Below are 21,587 nucleotides of genomic sequence, written 5' to 3' on the forward strand. Positions count from 1 at the left end.
ACAAGACAAAGCTAGTCCAATGCAGAAGCAATTTTGAGCTGCCTTTGACATTTTTCCATTAACAAAAGTAAGCTACATGGTTAAGTTCAAAGCCTATAGAAGGGGCCTACTCAATGTGTATAAATAGGGATATGAATCACAGTGGTCATTATGTAACAATAGTCTACATTTCAAGTTTTTAAAGCTGAATACTTTTAACATAAATGGGATTTTTTATGTGAAATACAATTTCTATGATTTTTCCAACATAATTTTTATTCAAGGAATCAAAAATCTATCCTATGACTATGAAGCTTCCTATATAGATATATCTCATTTTATATCTTTAATGTCTATATATATTAGTTTAATATGGTTGCTATAACAAATTTCCAGAAACTTAGTCACTTAATACAATTTATTCAATTCTAGTTCTGGAGACCAGAAGTCTAAAATAAGTTTCACTGGGATAAAATCAAGGTGTTGGCAGGCTGGTTCTTTCTGAAATCTCTGAATAAAGAATCTGTTTCCCTGCCTTTTCTGGAATTTGTACATTGCCCATACTCCTGGACTGTGGCCTCCTGCCTTTATCTGCAAAGCCAGCAATGCCGCATCCCTCTGTGACTTTTCTCCATAGTCATATTTCACTGTCACAACAGGGAAGGTTCTCTGTTTCTAAGGACTCATGCAATTAATCTGGGCCCTCCCAAATAAACCAGGATAATCTTTCCATTTCAAGGTCCTTAATCTAAGTCACATATGCAAAATCCATTTGGCCATATAAAATAATATTCACAGGTTACAGGGATTAGAGTGTGGGCATCTATTAGGGCCATTATCCTGACTCCACAACATGTTACTGGAAGACTGTACCTAAACAAAATTTCTAAATATCAAGTCATATTGTACTGCATTGGGGAAATGACCTATGTGAAGAAAAAGATAAAGACTTTTGAGTTTTAGGATGGGCTTTCTCAATACAAGTGAAGTTTTTAAAAAATAAAGTGTCCATCACTTTAAAAGTCAAGATACAGGTTTAATATTTTAGAACTGCCTTTCTCTTTTCAATATTTTGTCTAGAATTAATATTCAGGGCTAAGCACCATGCACATAAAACCAATATATCTAGCCTATGGTTTAAATTTCAAATGTGATTTTATTGCTCATAAAAAATAACAGTAGGATTTTAATATTACAACAGAATTAAGTAGAATATACTTTGAAGTGAATTGATAGTTTATATTATGTACCTCTGTGTATGTGTGTGTGCATGTGTGTGTATGTGTGTGTCTCTCAAATCAAAACAAGATCTCACCCTGCATGCCTTGTTAGACCTTCTTTTCTTTTTAAAAAATATATTATTTATTGATTTTTTTACAGAGAGGAAGGGAGAGGGATAGAGAGTTAGAAAAATCAATGAGAGAGAAACATCGACCAGCTGCCTCCTGCACACCCCCCACTAGGGATGTGCCCGCAACCAAGATACATGACCTTAACCGGAATCGAACCTGGGACCTTTCAGTCTACAGGCCAACTCTCTATCCACGGAGCCAAACTGGTTTTGGCTAGCCTTTCATTAGATGTTTATTTTCTAACTCACCGCAAGCACAATCTTGGAGAAATGGCTACATGTGACCATAGTTTCATAACTTTGCAGTTTTGAAGTTCCTAAAACTTGTATCAGCAGTCAAGAGCTTCATTTCTCAAATTAGGAAATCATTTTCAGTAACTGTCTCCTTCTTTTTCAAACTATTGAGGTGGTTTCTCATGGAATTCACACTCTGTTTATAAACAACTAAAAATTACCCAGCTACAATCTGATCTCAAAATTGGCACTGATAAAAATTCTCCCCAAAAGTGCTTTGTAAAAGGACCTAATAAATCCTTGTGAACACAATTTAAGCAAGATTTTGGAGCAGAGACACAGTGGATTAACGGTATTTCTATGTCTATGTTTCCAAACACTTTTGTTATATTCTTGAACTCTTATCATTTTTCTCTCTACATGACAGTAAAAATGCTCAGAACATTGAACTTCTGTAAAAGCAGATGAATAAGTGTGCAATAAGAGATTAGTAATAACTCTTGAAAATACTTAATGCATTTTTTCTTGTCTAAAAATCGTTTTCAAACAACTGCTTTTTCCTTATTTTTAAAAACTCCAATGGGCCTATTAAAGAATAAAAATAACTGGGTGGGAATTTGTGACCCATGTGACTAGACTCAAATGTTGAATTCTTGAAAAGAATATGCTTCTTTGTCAAATAATTCCTTCATAAGTATCATACAACCTTTTGGACTAACAGTATTTTAAAAAGGTGTAGCAAGTTTTATTTTAAAAAATTATTTTAGTTAGCTTTTATCATTCCTACAATTAGGAAAATTGTCCTTGTTTTTTTCTTACATTTCATTATTGTGTCTAGTATAATAAAATCAGCAAATAGGAAAATTCAAAATTTTTATTATGTGATCCCACAACACAGTTTTTAGAGGAATGACCAATAAGTTAAAAATAACCCCATTACTATCTTTTCTGAGCTTTTCTAATCACTCAGCAACATTAAAAAATATTATTACCACCCTTGCCGGTTTGCTCAGTGGATAGAGCATTGGCCTGCACTAAAGGGTCCCAGGTTTGATTCAGGTCAAGGGAACATGCCTGGGTTGTGGGCTCAATCCCAGTAGGTGCACGAGGCAACCAATAAGTCTCAATCATCATTGATGTTTCTATTTCTCCCTCTCCCTTTCTCTATAAAATCAATAAAATTATTTTTTAAAATGTTATCACTTATGCAGTAAAAATGAATCTTAAAAGTATTTAGATGGGTGAACACAATACATTTTCTAAAATAAAATAGAGTGCCTAAATCAAATTCTACATGTGCTGCAATCATTTTGTACATATATTACATGAGTGAATATTGACTATTCAAATTCTGTACTTCTTCTCACTCAAAAATTAATAAAAATTAGATCTCACTCTGTTATTGTGATGACAATATATACATGACCAGAAATGAACACTGTGCATTTGATGGTGAAGCTTTGAAATGAGTAAGTCAGATTAATTATTTCTGAATGATTTGTTATTTTCTTGCTTGAATCCAAAACATCATTAAGATGCCTAGACATTGCTGATAATAGACCAAGGTGAGCTTTCTGTCAGCGCACACAAGGGCTGCCTCGGAACTCACAATAGCACACGTACCAGCATGCTAATCGGCAGCCGGGGAGCAGAGCCCACAAAGGGCCAACAAGGCAGGGAAATCTCAAAGAGCATAGCACTTCAGTAACAAGATTTTTCGACTGGCTCATTAATATTTACCAAAGCCAAGAGAGCTGTTTTGGTTTTTTTTTCTTTCATTTGGCCACAAATGCCTCCTTAAAATTATTCCTACATTGAGACAGAATTAGAAAAATAAACTATGCATGTAAAAGAAGCTTCAAATGGAAGACAGGGGGCTTTTAAGATGAGCCTGCATTCAGAGTGAGCATCTGCACTCAGAAGACCATTTACACAAATTAACATATTTTATCTACTGTAAAAAAAAAATTAAATAATTTACATGTACATGACTGTTTAATTTAAATAACTATCAGGGAATGCTCTAACATTATTTGTACACCCTACCACCAGTTCTGATAACCATGGCAAAGATTTGCCACTTACAAAGAAAGCCAGTGGAAAAGATATTTTCAATTGAAAGCAGGGTTTCTCTTAATTATTTAGCAGGGTGATCAAGAAATCAGTGTTGGCCGAGACTGGTTTGGCTCAATGGATAGAGCGTCGGCTTGGGGACTAAAGGGACCCGGGTTCGATTCCGGTCAAGGGCATGTACCTTGGCTGCAGGCATATCCCCAGTAGGGGGTGTGCAAGAGGCAGCTGATGGATGACTCTCTCTCATCAATGTTTCTAGCTCTCTATCTCTCTCCCTTCCTCTCTGTACAAAATCAATAAAATATATTAAAAAAAAAAAAAGAAATCAGTGTTGGATGGAGACAGACATGGGTTTGCATGTGACACTAGCTATGCAGTATAAATGATACAATCACTCCAAACCTCAGATTTTCCATCTGTAAGGTGATGAATATGAGCTGGATTTACTCCATAATATGAGAGGACTTCAAAATATCAGATGATTGTCTCCATAGACAAAGACAGAGGTATATGTCTACCTGTGCTGAGCAGAGCTGCTGAGGACAGAATGTTGTGGACATCACTCATTCATAGAATCATGAGAAATTGGGGCCAACTCAAGGGATATTACACACATAAATGGTTAACAAAAACTGCCTTGTGTAGTTTTGAGAAGTTTAAGAAACTATCTTTAATATAGTACATGGCCCATTCAAAGTCTAAAATGTTGAAGGTTTTTGTTGTTGTTATTAAAGTACTTATTAGAAGACCTTTAGAGACTAGAGATGATTAAAAAAAAATTACCTATCGTCCCACATCCTTGAGAGAACTAATATTAATTTAAATTAATATCTGGGAAAGCTCTAACATTATTTGTACACCCTACCAGAGGTTGCAATAACTATGGCAAAGATTTGCCACTTAGTAAGTAGCCTTCTAATTCTTTCTCTATATATGTCAGTAAGCTTGCATACAGCTTTATAAATTTTTATTTTATGAATATGGAATCCTACTTTGCATTATCTTACTTGATTCTCTTCAAAACACTCCCACCCATTGGAAACAGACTATGAATATATTTCCATATATTTTGCCATTATTTTATAAGTTCATTCTAATTCCTGATGACATTTCATTGTGTGTATGTATCACAGTGTTTGTATCACAATATTTAATCAGTATGTATCTGGCAAAATATATATATATATATATATATATATATATATATATAACTAAGGATATATATATATATATATATATATATATATATATATATATCCTTAGTTACCTTTTAACCTAAATACCCTTGTGACAAACATTGACGAACATGTCACACATAAAAACCTGTATATACATACATTTTCTACAAATCCCACTTTTTCTAGTATTTTTTATTTATTTAATTTTTGAGTAATTAATATATTTGTTTGTCTCACCAGTTGATTTTATATCAATATAATATAAATAAAAAATAAACCAGAAAAATATCTTCCTCTCATCAGTCTTATTTACTCATTCCCAACCTCATCTACTCTATAGGCAACATGGTCATTAATGTACATAGCCTTTATATTTTATTTATGAATATATAAGTAAATATGAACATATATAATTATTTTACCACTGTTTTCCATAAAGGGTAGCATATAATATATTCCTTGCTATATTTTCTTTTTCCATTTAATAATATATTTTTTTAGTTATTTCTATATTGGTACTTAATGAGGTTTCTCATTCTTTTATTTATAATTGCATAGCATTCCCTTGTTTAGGTGTACCATAGTTTAGCAAAATTTATTTAACTGGCCCTTTACTGATTGGTATTTAGCTTTATTTCAATACTAGAGGCCTGGTGCATGAAATTTGTGCATAGGGGTGTGTGTACCTCAGGCCAGCCTACACCCTCTGTAATCTGGGACCCCTCAATGGATGTCTAACATCCCTCTCACAATCCAGAACTGCTGGCTCCAAACTGCTTGCCTGCTTGGTTTCCTGATTGCCCCTAACCATTTCTGCCTGCCAGCTTGATCATCCCTAACTGCTCCCCTGACAGCCTGATTGACCCTAACTGCCCTCTCCTGCAGGCCTGGTCCCCCCCATCTTCCCTTCCCTGCAGGCCCGGTCACTCCCAACTTCCCTCCTCTGCTGGCCTGGTCATTTCTAACTGTCCTCCCCCGCAGGCTTGATTGCCCACAACTGCTCTCCCTTGCAGGCCTGATTCCTCTCTACTGCCCTCCCTTGCTGGCCATCTTGTGGTGGCACCTTGTGTTCACATGGGGGCAGCCATCTTGTGTGTTAGAGTGATGGCCAATTTGCGTATTACTCTTTAATTAGATAGGATAGAGGCCTGGTGCATGGGTGGGGGCCAGCTGGTTTTGCCTGAAGGGTATCCCAGATCAAGGTGGGGGTTTCCTTGGGGTGTGGGGCAGCCAGAGTGAGGGGCCTGTGGTGGTTTGCAGGCCGACCCCCCCTCCCCCATGACCCAAGTGAAGACCCTGGTATTTTGGGTTTATTTATCTTCTATATTTGAAACTTTGTAGCCTTGAGCAGAGCCAAGCCTCCTGCTCACTCCATGGCAGCAGACATTTTTGCTGGGATTTATTTATCTTCTATAATTGAAACTTTTTAGTGGAGGCCAAGGCAGGCCAGGGCTGTGGGAGCTTGGCTTCTTCCATTGCTTGGGGCAACTCAAGCCCCCTATTCTCTCCAGCTCCACAGCTGCTGCCATTTTTGTTGGGATTTATTTATCTTCTATAATTGAAACATTGTAGCCTTGAGTATAGGCCTGGGCTGGCCAGCACTTGCTGCAGTTCAGTGGGTGCAGCCATCTTGGTTGGGTTAATTTGCATACTTGCTCCTAATTGGCTGGTAGGCATGGCTTGTGGGTGTAGCAGAGGTATGGTCAATTTGCATATTACTCTTTTATTAGATAGGCTGTTGCTCTTGAAAAAAGTTGCTGTAGTGATTCATATTGTGCATATATTATTTCACATGTATGTGAATATGCCTCCTATTCAAATTGATATTCAAAATATTTAACAACAAGTAGGTTATATTAGTGCTTATCACCTGATTATCAGTTCTATCAAGTAAATTCCTAGAAATAGAATTGCTCACTTTAGTTCCGTATAAAGGTGGGGATCCGAGGCATATCTTTCCACCATCTTGTACTCCTTTTTGTACTCATTGGGTTTCCTCCCTAAATTTACCTCTGCATCTCATGTTTTATCTCAGCTACTTTTGGCACTCTTTCTATGCGTTATGAACTTTGTTGATTTTATTTGTGTCCTTCTAATTTCATTGATATGTCTAACTGAATGATTCATCCATAGAATTAAATATTATGATTTTTTAAAATGTAATTTTATTTATTTCAGAGAGGAAGGGAGAGGGAGAGAGAGATAGAAACATCAATGATGAGAATCATTGATCAGCTGCTTTCTGCATGTCCCATACTGGGAATCAAGCCTGCAATCCAGACAAGTGCCCTGAACTGGAATCCAGCTGTGATCTTCTGGTTCATAGGTCAATGCTCAACCACTGAGCCACAACAGCTGGGCTTATTTTAAAGGTTTTGTAAAATTTAAAGGTGAAAATGTGGTATCTGCTATTGATTCAATTTACATATTTTAAAATAATTTTAAAAGTGGGTATTTTCATATATTTATTAATTATTCTATTTCATTTTAACAAATGAGTTATTTCTATCCTTTGCTTACCTTTCTATTGAAGTATTAGTATCCTCCTTTTTGTTTTCTAGCAGCATGCTCGATATTAAGGTTATTTGTAAATATTTTTAGTTCATTATTTTCCTTATAATATTTACTTGAAATGATTTGAGTAGATATTTTCATTTAAAGTACTTCTATTTTTTACAGAAATAACAGAATCAAGGAAATGAAAAGTAGGTTGATTCCTTCACTCACTCACTCATTCATTCATTCATTCAAAATGTATCAAATGACCAGGCATTTTTCTAGGTCCTGATGACACAGAGGGGAATAAATTTCAATCCTCATAGAACTTATATTTCAATTAGGGAAAAATAAGGGAGGAAAGGGGCTAGAGACTGATCAATGCTATGGGTTTTGTTTTGTTTTTAATGAGCATTAAAGAATCAAAGGTTCCCATTTAAAAAAGGATTTATTAGAGCAGTTACCAAATACAAACTGCCTTTCTATAACCAAAATTATTCTTATGGTAGAAAGGAGTGTGTTAGTAGCCTATATTCAGTCTTTAGACATAGTTCACATAAGTTAAGAATTTAAAAATCATTCTAATTCTATTTTGCCTCTTATAGTTTGACTAACCAGTTTTCAGAAAATTTACTTTTTAAACACTTTCTTAAAATCCAAAAAGCAACTACATTTATCACTACATTTCAACTTTGATTGACGAGATGAAAGAACAATGCTTGATAAGGACACAGATAAATGAAGAGTTATGAAAAGATTAAAACAGCTTGCAAATAACTGAAAAACATATGTAGGAACTATTATTAGAAGTGGAAGTAAAATTAACCATAATGCTTGAAGGGACAATAAAATAAACAAGTTACCTCCTACCACGTATTGCTGCTTTGTCAGCATCATGAATGTGCCAGGAGATTTCAGTTCTTCCAAAACAAATTCCCTTTTTCTCCAGCTATGGAAAGCTATAAGGACACAGCAGGGATTCTGCTGCATAACTTTCCTAACATCTTCTAACCAGAAATTGGGCCCAAGTAATATCTATTTGGCTCCATATTCTGTTGCAGAGACAATATAATATCCTGGCTAAGAGCTTTGGTTTTGGAAACAGTCCAATTGGAATCAAATCCCTCAGTGACCATTGATTAAGTATGTGACCTTATGCAACTCACTTAAACATCTGTCCTTTAGTTTCCTCATATTAAAAAAAAAAAAAAAAGCACTTTTTTCACAGAGTTGTCATAATGATTAAATGAACAAATCCATGCAAAATACTTAGAACCTTGCACATAGTGAATGCTCTATTTTTATCTGTGATTCTATTACTTGCTATTGACTACTAGAGGCCCGGTGCACAAAATTCATGCATGGGGGGATCCCCTCAGCCCAGCCTGCACCTTCTCCAGTCCGGGGCCCCTCGGGAGATATCCAACTGCCAGTTTAGGCACAATCCTGGGAATCAGGCCAAAACCGGCAGTCAGACATCCCTCTCACAATCCTGGACCATTGGCTCCTAATCACTCACCTGCCTGCCTGTCTGGTCACCCCTAACTGCCCTCCACCCCCCCAGCCTGGTCAACCCTCACTGCCTCAGTGTGCCAATCTGATTGCCCCTAACTGCCCCACACTGCCGACTAGGTAGCCCACAACTGCCCCTTCCCTGCTGGACTGGTTGCTCCTAACTTCTCCCCCAACACCAGCCTGGTCACCCTTTACTGCCATCCCTGCTGGCCTGGTTGCCCCCAAACTGTCTCACCCTGCCAGCGTGGTTTACCCCAACTACCCCCCCGCCACCAGCCTAGTTGCCTCCCACTGCCCCCCCCACCACCACCACCACTGGCCTGATCAGGGTAGACATGATTATCCTCAAAACACAAGAGGGGCAGTTAAGGCCCTGAGAGGTAACATCAGTTATTTCAAAGTGGCGGTCAACATCAGCCTTAGATAAACTTGGCTTTATTTATAATTTTATTTCAGTTTGGGGGAAAAATCTATAGCTAATAAGCATTTTTAAAATTGTACCTGTAAATTCTTGCTTATTCCAAGGACTTGCAGAAACAAAAACAAAATGCAGATGCCAAAAACAGAATCTGAGTTCCCATTGAGACAAATCTGTGTGTAGATTTCACTTCTTCAGGTTGAGGCCCTTTGACACCCCTACTCTAAGCTGTGCTATGCTTCTTCTCCACAAATAGTTATCCCGCCTACTGCACAGTAGTTCTCTGGTATATAAATTATCATTACCTACAAAACATTTTCCGTATGCAGTTAACACAATTTATCTGCATAATGTATGAAGAAAAACCTGTGCAAGCCAAAAGGTTGCCTGAGGGCAATGGCCTAAAACACCTCTTAGGAGTCCTTCCTCTAGCCCCAGCAAAGTACCACAGGAATATTACCAAGTATTAAAGATGCAGTTTGGAGAAGTATTATGTTTGTTGCCCTTTAGAGGATTTATTTAATGCCAAAGAAAGACAAATACTGTGCAATTCATAGGTCAATAGATGTGTTCAACACTCCAGCATCCAGTGCAAGAAGGACCACGGAGCCCACATTCTTTCAAAGCCTTGTGTAAACAGTCTTGCTATAAATATGCTGCAGGGGGAAATCTGTACTTACTTTCCTAGGAAAGTTGACATAATTTTATCCCGTGAAAGCTTGAGCCATTGTTGTAGAATACAAACTAAAATTAGATTCCAATTATTCTCAAGTGCAGCTATGCTGGGTCTTTCATTCTTCTATTTGGTGAAATGGCAGTCTTACTTGGTAATTGTATATTAATTTTCACCAAAAAAGCATTCCAACCAATTCTTCAAAGAGGGAGTTAAGCTTATTAATTCATTCCTTAACAAGAGGACAAAGTGCATGCCTTGCTGTATAAGAAGTAAGAACTCCTAGGGACCAAGAAGATTTAATCAAGGATTGAAGGGAAGAAAAAGTGAATGAGCCAGTAGCAGAAGAATGTGAGGTTACCCAAGTTTTCGGGGGCGGGCGGGGGGGGGGGTCACTTTCCAGAGCTCAGCCAAAATAAAATAACAAAGCAAAGCAGACATATAAATTCCTCCCGAGATACAGGCTAAAACACTGACTTTCCTTTCTAATGCCACTTTAATTTCTGGTAAAATTCCAAAGCAAAGGTTAATATTTCATGATATTGTCAACTTTGCATAATACTACTTGTGCTACTCATGACTTACACAGCCTTAGGGACTGTATTGATTTTTCCCCCCTGCTCATAAATCTGAAAATGCTCTCTGCCTTCCCAGTAGACCCTTAATGTTTATTGGTGTCTATCTTAAAACAACAGTTCAAGGTTGGAGCTATGAAAACATTTCGGGCTCTGAAAGTCGACAGAAGATTACAGATAATACATAGCACTTAATGTTTGCCCAAGAAATACAAGAAAATCACCTCCTCCTAAACACATGCACACTTTAGTTTTCCTAATGCATGTTGCTACATAGGAAAGTTACAAAGTGGCTTATGTCACAGTCTCTCCAACATGTCAAAAGAACTCTATACCTATTCAAAACATCACTTTCTATTCTTAAAAATTATTAAAGACCTTAGACTTCTTGTTTCTGTGTATTATATACAGAGATATTTTCCATACTGTAGATCAGAGGTTCCCAAACTTGTTTGTGCCGTAGACCCCTTGCCATGTTTTTCGGTTTTGGGTAGACCCCCTACTTACCTGATATTGATTTTTTTGTAAATTTCTAACTGTAGTGAAGTTTAGTGTTAAAATTTAATAAAAAATAATGTACCTACTTTTCTCCGGCATTCTCAAACAAAATAACACTGATTCACTATAATTTGTATGATAAACTACCAGTTTATATTTTTTAAATATTTTCTCAGCACTTTCCTATTCAAGATTCAGGAAACGAATGAACGTATTTTTCTCACATTCATATTTATAGAGTGACGAATTGAACAAGTCGGTGCAAGTTCGCGAAGCTTTGAGACAAAAATTGGCAAGAATGTTTACTGCGCGTATGCTTGTAACAAGATGATACTGGTATATCATTATGTGCAGGTTTTTATCCTACAACTTACACAATTTTATAAACATATATAATAAATTTTTTACTTCATAGGTACTTTTATAAATAATTTATATGTTTTTATATTATAAGATAATATGATGTAAGTAAATAGGTACTATCAGTGTATGTTGAGATCCACTATCGTGGACCCCCATTTTCATTTCATGGACCCCCCAATTTTTTTTTTGCTGACGTAGACCCCTTGCAGGTTGTCATAGACCCCTGGGGGTCGATATAGACCACTTTGGGAATCACTGCTGTAGATAAACAGATTATAAAATGTTTAATTCATTTAAAAATAACGATCCATTGCAGATTAATATAAATAGCATATGCACTATAAAAATAATGGTATTTTCAAAATCGATCTATTTAGTGAAAAAAAAATGGCGTAGTCTAAAATATTTGCTAATATCTTTAATGTCTACTTTAAAAGAGTACAGCTGAATGCTCAAATCTGCTTCTGCATTCGATATGTTAAGACGTCCTGTCATGAATATCTGGAAAACACCATACACAGTGAGAGAATGAGAGGGACAAAAGGCAAATAATGCCACAGCATTGTTATGAAAATCATGTTGACATCACAGACCCCCTGAGAGGGCCATAGGATCCCCAGAGATACCCTCATAACATTTAAAAAATCTATTTCTTTAGAGCATCAGGAAAATTTCACAGGGATTAGAAACACATAAAGCAGATGACTACTAAGAGACTCTTAACAAGTAATTATGGCAGCATCCTGTTAGGTTCTAAAATTAATTTCTTCTAAATAAATGTCATATCAGTTAATGTTCTCTCTCATTTGAGGACATTTAAGGCAGAGATAGACTGTCAGCTCCATATGGGGCACTGGAAAGGCTAGTAGGTTTTATAACAGTTGATCTTGTCTGAACAAGTAGATGTAGGGATATTCTAATGACTTTTCATTACAATTAATTATGTTGATGTGTGGCCTGAGTGGGGCCAGCGGAGCCGGGATAGTTCTGCTGGAGAGTGAGCAGTTCCTGACGGAGCTGACCAGGCTCTTCCAGAAGTTCAGTGTGTTCATCACCCTGAAGTATGATGGCTGAACTAACCCCATTCCAAGAAAAGGTTCAGTAAAGGGCTTTGAGCCATCAGACAACAAGTGTCTGTTAAGAGCTACCAATGGGAAAAAGAAGATTAGCACAGTGGTGAGCTCCAAAGAAGTGAATAAGTTTCAGATGGCTTATTCAAACCTATTGAGAGCAAACATGGATGGACTGAAGATGAGAGACAAAAAGAACAAGATTAAGCAGAGCAAAGCAGCACAGGGAAGGACTCCAGGTTTCCTGCTGTCACCAGCTATCCATCGAATTGCTATTTTCCTTTTGGTTTTTACTTTGGGCCACAAAGTAGGTTTCTGGTTCCCCTAGATTAAGTGTTTTCATGTGAGATTATGTTCATTTTGGACAGAAGAAGAGCTGTGATGTTTAGAGGGTAGTTATAAGAAGCCAGTTTATTTTAGATCTGGCTAATTGGTCTATGTTGCCTAATTGCATATCACTGGATTTTAAAGACTCTGCAGGCATCCGTGCGAAGAACAATGCATCATTAGACCTATCTATTTATCAGGAAAAAAATTAATTATGTCTATAATAATGAAAAACCTGAATTTTTGAATAATCGAACTTGAACTCAGGATATCCAGGCTTCCTCTCAGGTAGGCCAGTAAAGTTCTCTTACGTTTAATGTGCTAATCTCACTGGAGCATTTGTGCTATTGAAGTTATAACTTCATCAGTGATTTTTCTTGCATTTCTCTTGTTGGATTCAAGTAAGGCCTACAAGATGCTGAACAGAAAATAGCTTTGCAATCACAAAAGACAATATTTTTAATGTACAATTAGTGCATGTCTGGGTTTGTAACTTATTCTGGAGATATACATTTAATTCTTTTAGTGGTTACTCTGGAAAATATAACATGTATAGTTAACTTAATAGCATTTAAGTATAATCCAATCTTCCTCCTAAATAATGAAATGACTTTTTAAAAATGATTTTAGTTCAAATTGCCTCTCAGATTACAGGCAGCTTTTGTCTACTGTTTTATCTATCATTGAACCCTAAACACACTATTATTGATTAGATTTGTGTGTTCCTTGCCACTGAGTTGGTGTCTTTGTGAATTAGTGATGCCCACACAGCTCTACTCAGCTCCTGCAGATCTGTCCTATGGCTTCTTTTATGGAATCAGCCCATCTCGTATTTGGTCTTTAACTTTTCCTGCTGCCTTCTATAACTGTCTTTTCCAAAGAACTTTGCCATCTCATGATGTGCATGAAGTAGGACAGCTTCCATTTTGTAATTTTTGCCTAGTGATGTTTCAGTATTTGCTCTATGATCCACTGCTGGTCTTTTTGGCAGGCCAGGTATCTGTAGAGCTCTCCAACACCTTATTTCTTTTCTTTTTTAATCTTTATTATCAAATATCAGAGGGAAGGTAGGGGAGGGTGGGGTTAAGGAGGATAGATCAACCAAAGGACTTGTGTGCATGCATATAAGCCTAACCAGTTGTCACAGAAAACAGGAGGTTGGGGGAATGACTGGGGGAAGGGGGGATTTGGGAAGGTAATGGGGGGAGATGAGGACATATATGTAATAACTTAATCAATAAAGAAATTTTTAAAAATTACACATATTCTCCCTCTTTCCCCCCCAGTGACCCCTTCTAGCACACCCCCACCTCCTGCAAATGAATACTTTTGTTTGTTTATTTTTTCCTATTAGCCTTCTTTGCTGTTCAACTTTCACATCTGTACATAGTGAGATTTCAAGGGTGTGGATAATCTTAGCTGTGGTCTTGCATGACAAATTTTTGCTCTTGGTGATCTTTTCTAATTCTTCCATTGCTGCCATTTTGAGTCTCAGCCTTCTCTTGAAGTCTTGGCTGTAGCCTCCATTTGAATTGATAACTAAACCATCTGGTTAGAAAAATTGTTAGCAATTTCAGTGCCATTTCACTGTCCATGTTAAAGCTGTGTATTTCTTCTCTAGTCATGATTTTGTCTTCTTGATGTTCAAATGCAGCCCTGCTTTAGCACGTTATTCTTTCCTTTCATCAGAAGTCTTAAGTCTTTGCTACTTTCTGCCAGTAAGATGGTGTCAGCTGCATACCTTAAGTTACTGATATTTCTTTCACCAGTTTCTCTTCCTCTGAGTCTGCCTATAGATTAAACAAATAGAAAGATGAACAAATAGGGATGAACAAAAATGCTTCCTTGTTTGACACCTTTGTCTGTAGGAAGCCCACAGGAGATGATTCTGTCTCTTCATATCCTATCCTGACAGTGGCTTAAATTTACCTACATATGCATTCGTTTCTTTTCTCATCATTTATTTTTTTTTTCCCTTTTAATTTGGATCTCCCTTCCATATTTTTTTTCTTCTTGAAGTACATCGTGTAGAAATTCCTTCAGTCAGGGTCTGCTGGTGGTAAATTCTCTGCTTAAATTTTCTGAATGGTACCTTTATTTCACCCTAATTCTTGAAGGGCAGTTTCACTCATTTTATAAATGTTGTTTGGTAACTATTGCTTACAGCACTCTAAAGCTTTATTTAATGCTTCTGCCTTCCATTGATGCCATGAGAGACACTTGTCTGTCCAATGGTTGTTGCCTATGTAGGTAACTTGTACTTTCTCTGTGGTTGCTCTGAGAATTTTATTCTTGTGTTTAGAGTTCTATGTATGGAAGGGCTTCAATATTCTAGGTGCAGTGTTCTTTTCATTTATCATGTGTAGGATTTGTTGGTGTTTCTAAATCTAAGGATTTATGCCTTTCATCAATTCTGGAAAATTTTCAGCCATTATATTTTCAAATATCAGTCTCCTCCATTTTCTCTATTCTTTTTCTGACATTATATGTATGTTAGACTTGCTCAGCATACCTAAACATTTCTTACTCTGGATTTTATATTCTCCATCTATTTACCTATTTTTGCTGCATTGCTTCAGATCTTCCAGATTGCTAGTTCATAATTGTTAAACCCATGTAGTGATTTTTAAAACTGTATTTTAAATTTCTAAACTTCTATTTGATTCTTTTAAAAAGCTGTTTAATCATTCTTGATAGTCTCACATCACTTAATGGCATTTTAATTCTCTTTTATTTTAGTAAATACAATACACACACTTAATTATATTCTTATTGATGATTCCAACATTATAATTCTATTTTTGTTGCTCTTGTTGATTGTAGACCATGATAGTTACCCTGTGCATTAACTCGTTCTACATAATAACCTTGTGGTCATTTTAAATTTATCCATAACATTTTTGGGATTTGTATAGATAGTGTGTACCTTTAATGAGGATTTTCATTATAAATCACCTTAGAGTACTTTAAACTAAATATTCAGTTTGTGAGTTTTCACACAAATACATAAGGTAAATGTGTGCTGACAATCCATAATACAGCCAGCTTGTGGTTATAGACACTCCCCAACACTCCTGGACCCTGGGTATTGGGCCTTGGTTCTTATATCTCTAGATGGCAAGGATTATCCAGGGACAAGGGATGCAGAGCACAGGAGAGCAGCAGATTCTTATCCTCACTTAGTCCTTTGAAATTGGTGGATTTCTTTATTATCAAGCCAGCCCAACCATATATTTAAATGGTTATTAATGATATTAGACAAAATATTTAAAGTGCTTTTAATAAGTAATGATTTTCAGATGATTTTTCAGTCATATAATCAGAACTGGAAATTCCTTGGGGTAATAGATATAATGGCATGATTATATGAAAAATTTAATTCTACTGCTAGGGTATATATTTATTTTAATTTATCATGTTTAATGATCTTCATACTATTTGTTAAAATCTTATGATATAGTTCAAATTTCTATAGTTTTTATAATTTATCAAGCACTTTTGTGCCATTTACTTTCAACTATTCGAAGGCTAGAACAACTATGTGGTAGTAAATATGACTAAATGTTGTTTCCTGTTTCATTAGAAAATGCCAAGGAGACAAAGTCATCAGAGATTTATCTAAGTGGCAGCTATAAATATGCACATTTCACTATGAATTAAAATCTAACCTAATGTTTTTGCAGCATTTAGACATCACTCCATTTATTAACTATACATTTCTTTTAGGTATCTTGTATGAAAATGGAATGATAGACTTTCTGTTAACCTTACTTATGCTCATATATACTCTATGCAGAGAATAATCTGTCAGGATTGAACCCTATAACAATGTGCCAACTAATATACTTATATTTTTCCTATTCTTTCAAATGGTATTACAAAGTTATGAATGTAACAACTCATTTAAAAAAATAAATATAACTGAAATTATTGTTCTGGCCAGAATCTTGACAGAACTTTGCATCAACCTCTAAGGGACTCCCAAAATACCTGGAGCTCACCTCCGGCTATTTGTGACACAGACAGGAACAGTGAAATCGTTTCTCATGTTCTGTAAGCTTTTCCAGTAAAATCTGGCTGCAGCCATCAGACAAGACAGACATTAAAGAGAGATTTGGGAATTCATTTTAAACCTCTAGCTATAATATATGCCATATAAAATTGTATATCTCAGAAAAATATCACAAAAATAAAGGAAAAAATATTTAAATAGGAAGCAGTTAAGTTAGTCTATTTTTAAAGTACTTTCTGAAAGATAATGTTTAAATTATAAAAAACTTTGGCTTTAATCATGTGCTCACAGTTCTATTCACCTGCAAATTAACACTCTAAAAAATATAAATTGCTCCTCATGTGATTACAATTACAAGAGAGTTCCATAAATAATTTTAAATTACCAGATACCTTATTTTATTCATATCTAAAAAACAATATCAAAAATTAAACACAGAGATATATAATTCTGGTACTACTTTTAGAATGTGGGAGCTTGACATTTTAAGTAAGAGAAGGCATACTGGGTCATAATTTCTTCTGTAGCTCTACTTAACAGATATAAGTGGAAACAGAATTTGTTGGCCAATAAGTTAAGCATCTCCTAATTTTGAAATTCATAGGCTATGAAAGGATTGCACAAGAGCCTTTAAATCCTTTTCAAGAGGATTTAAATAGTCACAATATGAATAGGATGGAAGAAGTAATTATAATACCTTCAGGCTAACTGGGGCTGGAGACCTCTTCCATGTGGCTAAGGAGCTACTAAAATCAGTCTTCTCTTCAGAAGGCGGGTAAAAGATTATCGTTCATGATTAAAGTGATCTCCTTACAGATCTACTCAGTATCAAACTGTTGCTGAGATCAAATGATGTAACATATTTGAAATTAATATGAAAATTATGATTAGTCATTTTGTACAATGAACAAGTAATAACAAAATAGGAAATAAATTAGATTTGGGAAGTGATAAAGTAACACAAGGCACACATAACAGTGAAACATGGTAGAACATTTCTCAGTGGACACCGGGGTCCATACAGCTTCCTTTCTAAAGCATAAATCATCTGGCTGGTAGACCTTCCTTTTTTATTTTTCCAATTTTCAATAATAGTTCACAAACAATAAATATTATACTTCAAGTAGACAACATAGTGATTATACATTTATGTAACTTACAAAGTGATCATCCCAACTATCTGATACCCATCTATCATGGTACATAGTTATTATATTATTGACTATATTCCCCATGCTTTACTTGATATCTTCATGAGTGTTTTTATAACTGATAATTTGTTTTACTTAATCCCTTCATCTTTTTCACCCATCCTCCAGAACACCTCTTCTATCTGGAAACCATCAATCTGTCCCCATTTTGTTTATTTGTTTATTTTGTTTTTGTTCCACATATAAGTGAAATCATATTTGTCATTTGAGACATGAGTAGATGTAGAGGTTATTGTGCTAAGTGAAATAAGTCAGGCAGAGGAGCACAAATTTTTAAAGGAAGATTATTGATAGAGTATCTCCAGGTATTCTGCATATTTTTAAACCAAATGATAAGGCATCAGAATTCACAAAAGGGAAACATCATACTGTTAATAGATTATATATTAGAATATATAATTTAAAAACTAGTCAGATGAGGCCATATAAAAGAGATTTAAAGAAAATATAGCGCAGAGTTTTGAATTAAAAATAGTACTATTTGTGGTGAGGTGTGTGTGTGTGTGTTTTCCCCTCCCCAATATCTAGTAAAATGATTAACAAAATGAATTTATTGAAAAAGTACCATACAAATCACAGCATGATTTGTCCAAGCAATTCATTAGCCAGTGACATGATCATAGCGCATCTCTGCTACTTCAGCTATGCAACATTGTGGTTCAAGGAGAATGAACTATGGAGGCAGAATGCTTGGTTTTGAGTCCCTAGAGGTTCTGGCATTTATGAGATGTATACAGGACCTTTTTAACCTCTGTGCCTCTGTAAGTAAAATGGGGATAATAATACTACCTAAATTATAGTGTTGTTCTGAAGATTAAATTAGCAATTTTTCTAAAGTGGTTAGAGGCAGTGTCTGACACATTATAGGTTAAAGTAAGCATTTTATCACTTCCATTATGACACAGAGAAAAGCAAAATAGATCAGATGTTAATAAACCAGAATCTTAGCCTCAAATTTGTCACTTGCTCAGATAAGAAGCTTAAAAGCAATTTGATTTCACCTGTGACACTAATCACTTCACTCACTACCCTCCCAGGAGGTAGGATCAAGTGAGTGCATGTGTACAAGGCACCTTTTAAGCATCAAGTTAACCTTTAAGTTCTCTTGGAGAAAAGCACTGAATTTTGAGGTACTGTATCATGTGAGTTCTTCTGATATTTCAGAAAATATCAAACTCCGAGGCCATCTGTGCTTAATTCATACTTAATGGTATCCTATTTAACGGTGTTTTTAGGCACTAAAAAATATTCCTTAAAACTCACTACTACTTCAGATCAATAATATAAGAAGAATTATTCATTCACTAAAAAATATGGTATCACCAGTAATGAAGAATTTTGAATTCTCTCTCATTTTAGTAATTCAATTTTATTAATTGGAATATCTTTTGTTCTGATTATACTTCAGTGAAGAAAAGTAAAATGATTAGGTTCAAACAGTTAGAAACATGGTAACAGGAACAGCTAACTGCACTGACCCCAGTGGTGGCCATCTAGACCTGCTCAGCACTTGCTTTGGTACAGGCTGTGGTGTCCTGCCAGGGCATCACCTCCCTCCTTTACCTTGGGGGCAGGCCCAAAGTGCCATGAATTCATATCCAGGGAGCAGATATCAGCGAACGCAAACAAGGGTGAAAGATAAATACCCCTCACTCCTTGAATAGAGCAACTCTGAAGCATGTTTCACCCAGTTTCCAAAGGTCAAGCAGCAGGATTGAACTCCAGTTTTCCACAGTGGCAACCTGCTCCATAAACCACTTCTTGTCAGTTTCTTCCCGTTCCCTGTCTCACTTTCCACTTCTTACCAGCCTTCCTGGGATCACCTCTCAATCTACTTGTTTCAGTATTGTGAGGAAACCCAAACAAGATCTTATCATTTACAGAGAAGTTAGTATTAGGGATAATTATTATGGCACTTCTCCTCCTTCAGTGTCCATGCCTTTCAGTGTCCTTGGTTGATTGTGTTTCTGCCAGACTTCTACATCTTGGTATACCGTGGGACTCACCCTAGGGCACCTTCTCTTTTCCACTTACCTTCTCTGCAGTGTTAATGTACCAATAACTAAAATTTCTGTTTTCAGCCCCTGATAGATCTCCTAACCTCCAGATTCATATCTTCAACTGCTGATTAACATCGTCATTTAAATGCTAACAAGGCCAACAGAAAACTCTTGATGTGCCTACCAAAACCTGCCCATCCATCTTGTCCATCTCAGCTTATAGTGTCACCATCCATCAGTTGTAAAAGTTAAAAATTTAGGATTTTGATTCTTCCCATCATCTAACTCCTCATCTACCCATTTGTCACCACATCTAGAATTACCACTTCATTTACTAGTAAGCACAGTTCTCATTCAGGCTACTGCAATAGTCTACCAAGTCTTCCTTCTCCATCCCATTCTCCACAGAATATCTTAAGAAATCTTTTTTAAAACATTAAGTAAGCCATAGTGTTCCCTTCTCTAAACCTCCAAATGGCTCCTAATAATACTTAACATAAAAAAGAAACTCATTGTCCTGGCTTACAAGGCTCTACAGTTTCTTACCCTTGCCTCACCTAACGTCTATATGACATTCTCCTAAGATCATGATACTCAAGTCTCTCTGGCCTTCCCCTCCCCCCCTCCCCCACCTTGTTTCTTGAATATAAGAAATTCATTCTTGTCCAGAGCTTTACATTATCTGATTCCTTTGCCTTGAATGCTCTTATCTGAGATCTCTTATGGTTACATTCTTCTTATTCACATATCAGCTTCTATCCTCTTCATAGAGAACTTTATAACCTAATAGAGTGCCTAGTCGCTATGTTACCACAGAAGTTACCATTCCTTCTTCAGGCTTATTTCTTAAATATATATATATATATTAGTTTTCCTGAGTAGTAGTCAATAGTAGGAACTTTATTTTATGGGCATTCTTCATCTCTAGAACATAGATGAGTGAAATAAATAACAAGAATTTTTATGCCTCCATTATAAAGGTGGTGAAACTGAACTTTCAGGTACTTATACAATTTGCTCAGGCCAATAGAGACAGAGATTTAATAAACAAATCAAATCAGTCTGACAACAGAGCTCACACTTTTAACCACTACACCAAATTTCCTCTACATATGGGTGATAAGGGGAAATTAATTTGAAATAGCATAATAAGCTTAGTTAGTCCAGGAACTTTGTGCATCCACTTTTGCAGAGTGCTTGTTTTTAAAAGACTCAGCATGTTTGAATTATTCTGAGGCCTATAAAACAGCCATAGTTCTTAAGATATAAATCTTAATTTTTATGCTGTATGTATTCAGCGGGAAGAAAGGAAAGCAAAACTATCTCTGTTTCATTGTTCTCACCCTCTGCACAAGTCTACTAAGAGATATCCAATAGTTTAAACCACAGGATACAATTTTTCAGACCATTTTTTATTAGAAATCTAAGGGAATTTATATTACTATACAACATAATTCATTTTGCATGGAAACCACTAGAAGAGTGGTCATGCTCAGTAGGATTTCCTTTATGAGAATAAAATTGCATTTAACACATATGTATGTAATTTGGAATCAGAGTCACAATGGTCTATATACTATTAAACCAAAGTGTGTGTGTGTGTGTGTGTGTGTG

At 35.9% G+C, this 21,587-nt stretch overlaps 1 protein-coding gene and 1 pseudogene across 2 annotated transcripts in view; one reads left to right on the forward strand and one right to left on the reverse strand.

Annotated features, from left to right (window-relative positions):
- The window catches only part of MACROD2 (mono-ADP ribosylhydrolase 2), a 1,842,294-nt gene that overhangs the window by 1,197,620 nt on the left and 623,087 nt on the right, over positions 1–21,587 (reverse strand). The window lies entirely within an intron of this gene.
- On the forward strand, positions 12,296–12,751 carry LOC311624693 (signal recognition particle 14 kDa protein-like; annotated as a pseudogene). Its single transcript has one exon. The product of its transcript is annotated as a signal recognition particle 14 kDa protein-like (transcript).

Source organism: Pipistrellus hanaki, assembly GCF_964339955.1.
Source record: "Pipistrellus hanaki genome assembly, chromosome: 6".
NCBI classification, from domain to species: domain Eukaryota; kingdom Metazoa; phylum Chordata; class Mammalia; order Chiroptera; family Vespertilionidae; genus Pipistrellus; species Pipistrellus hanaki.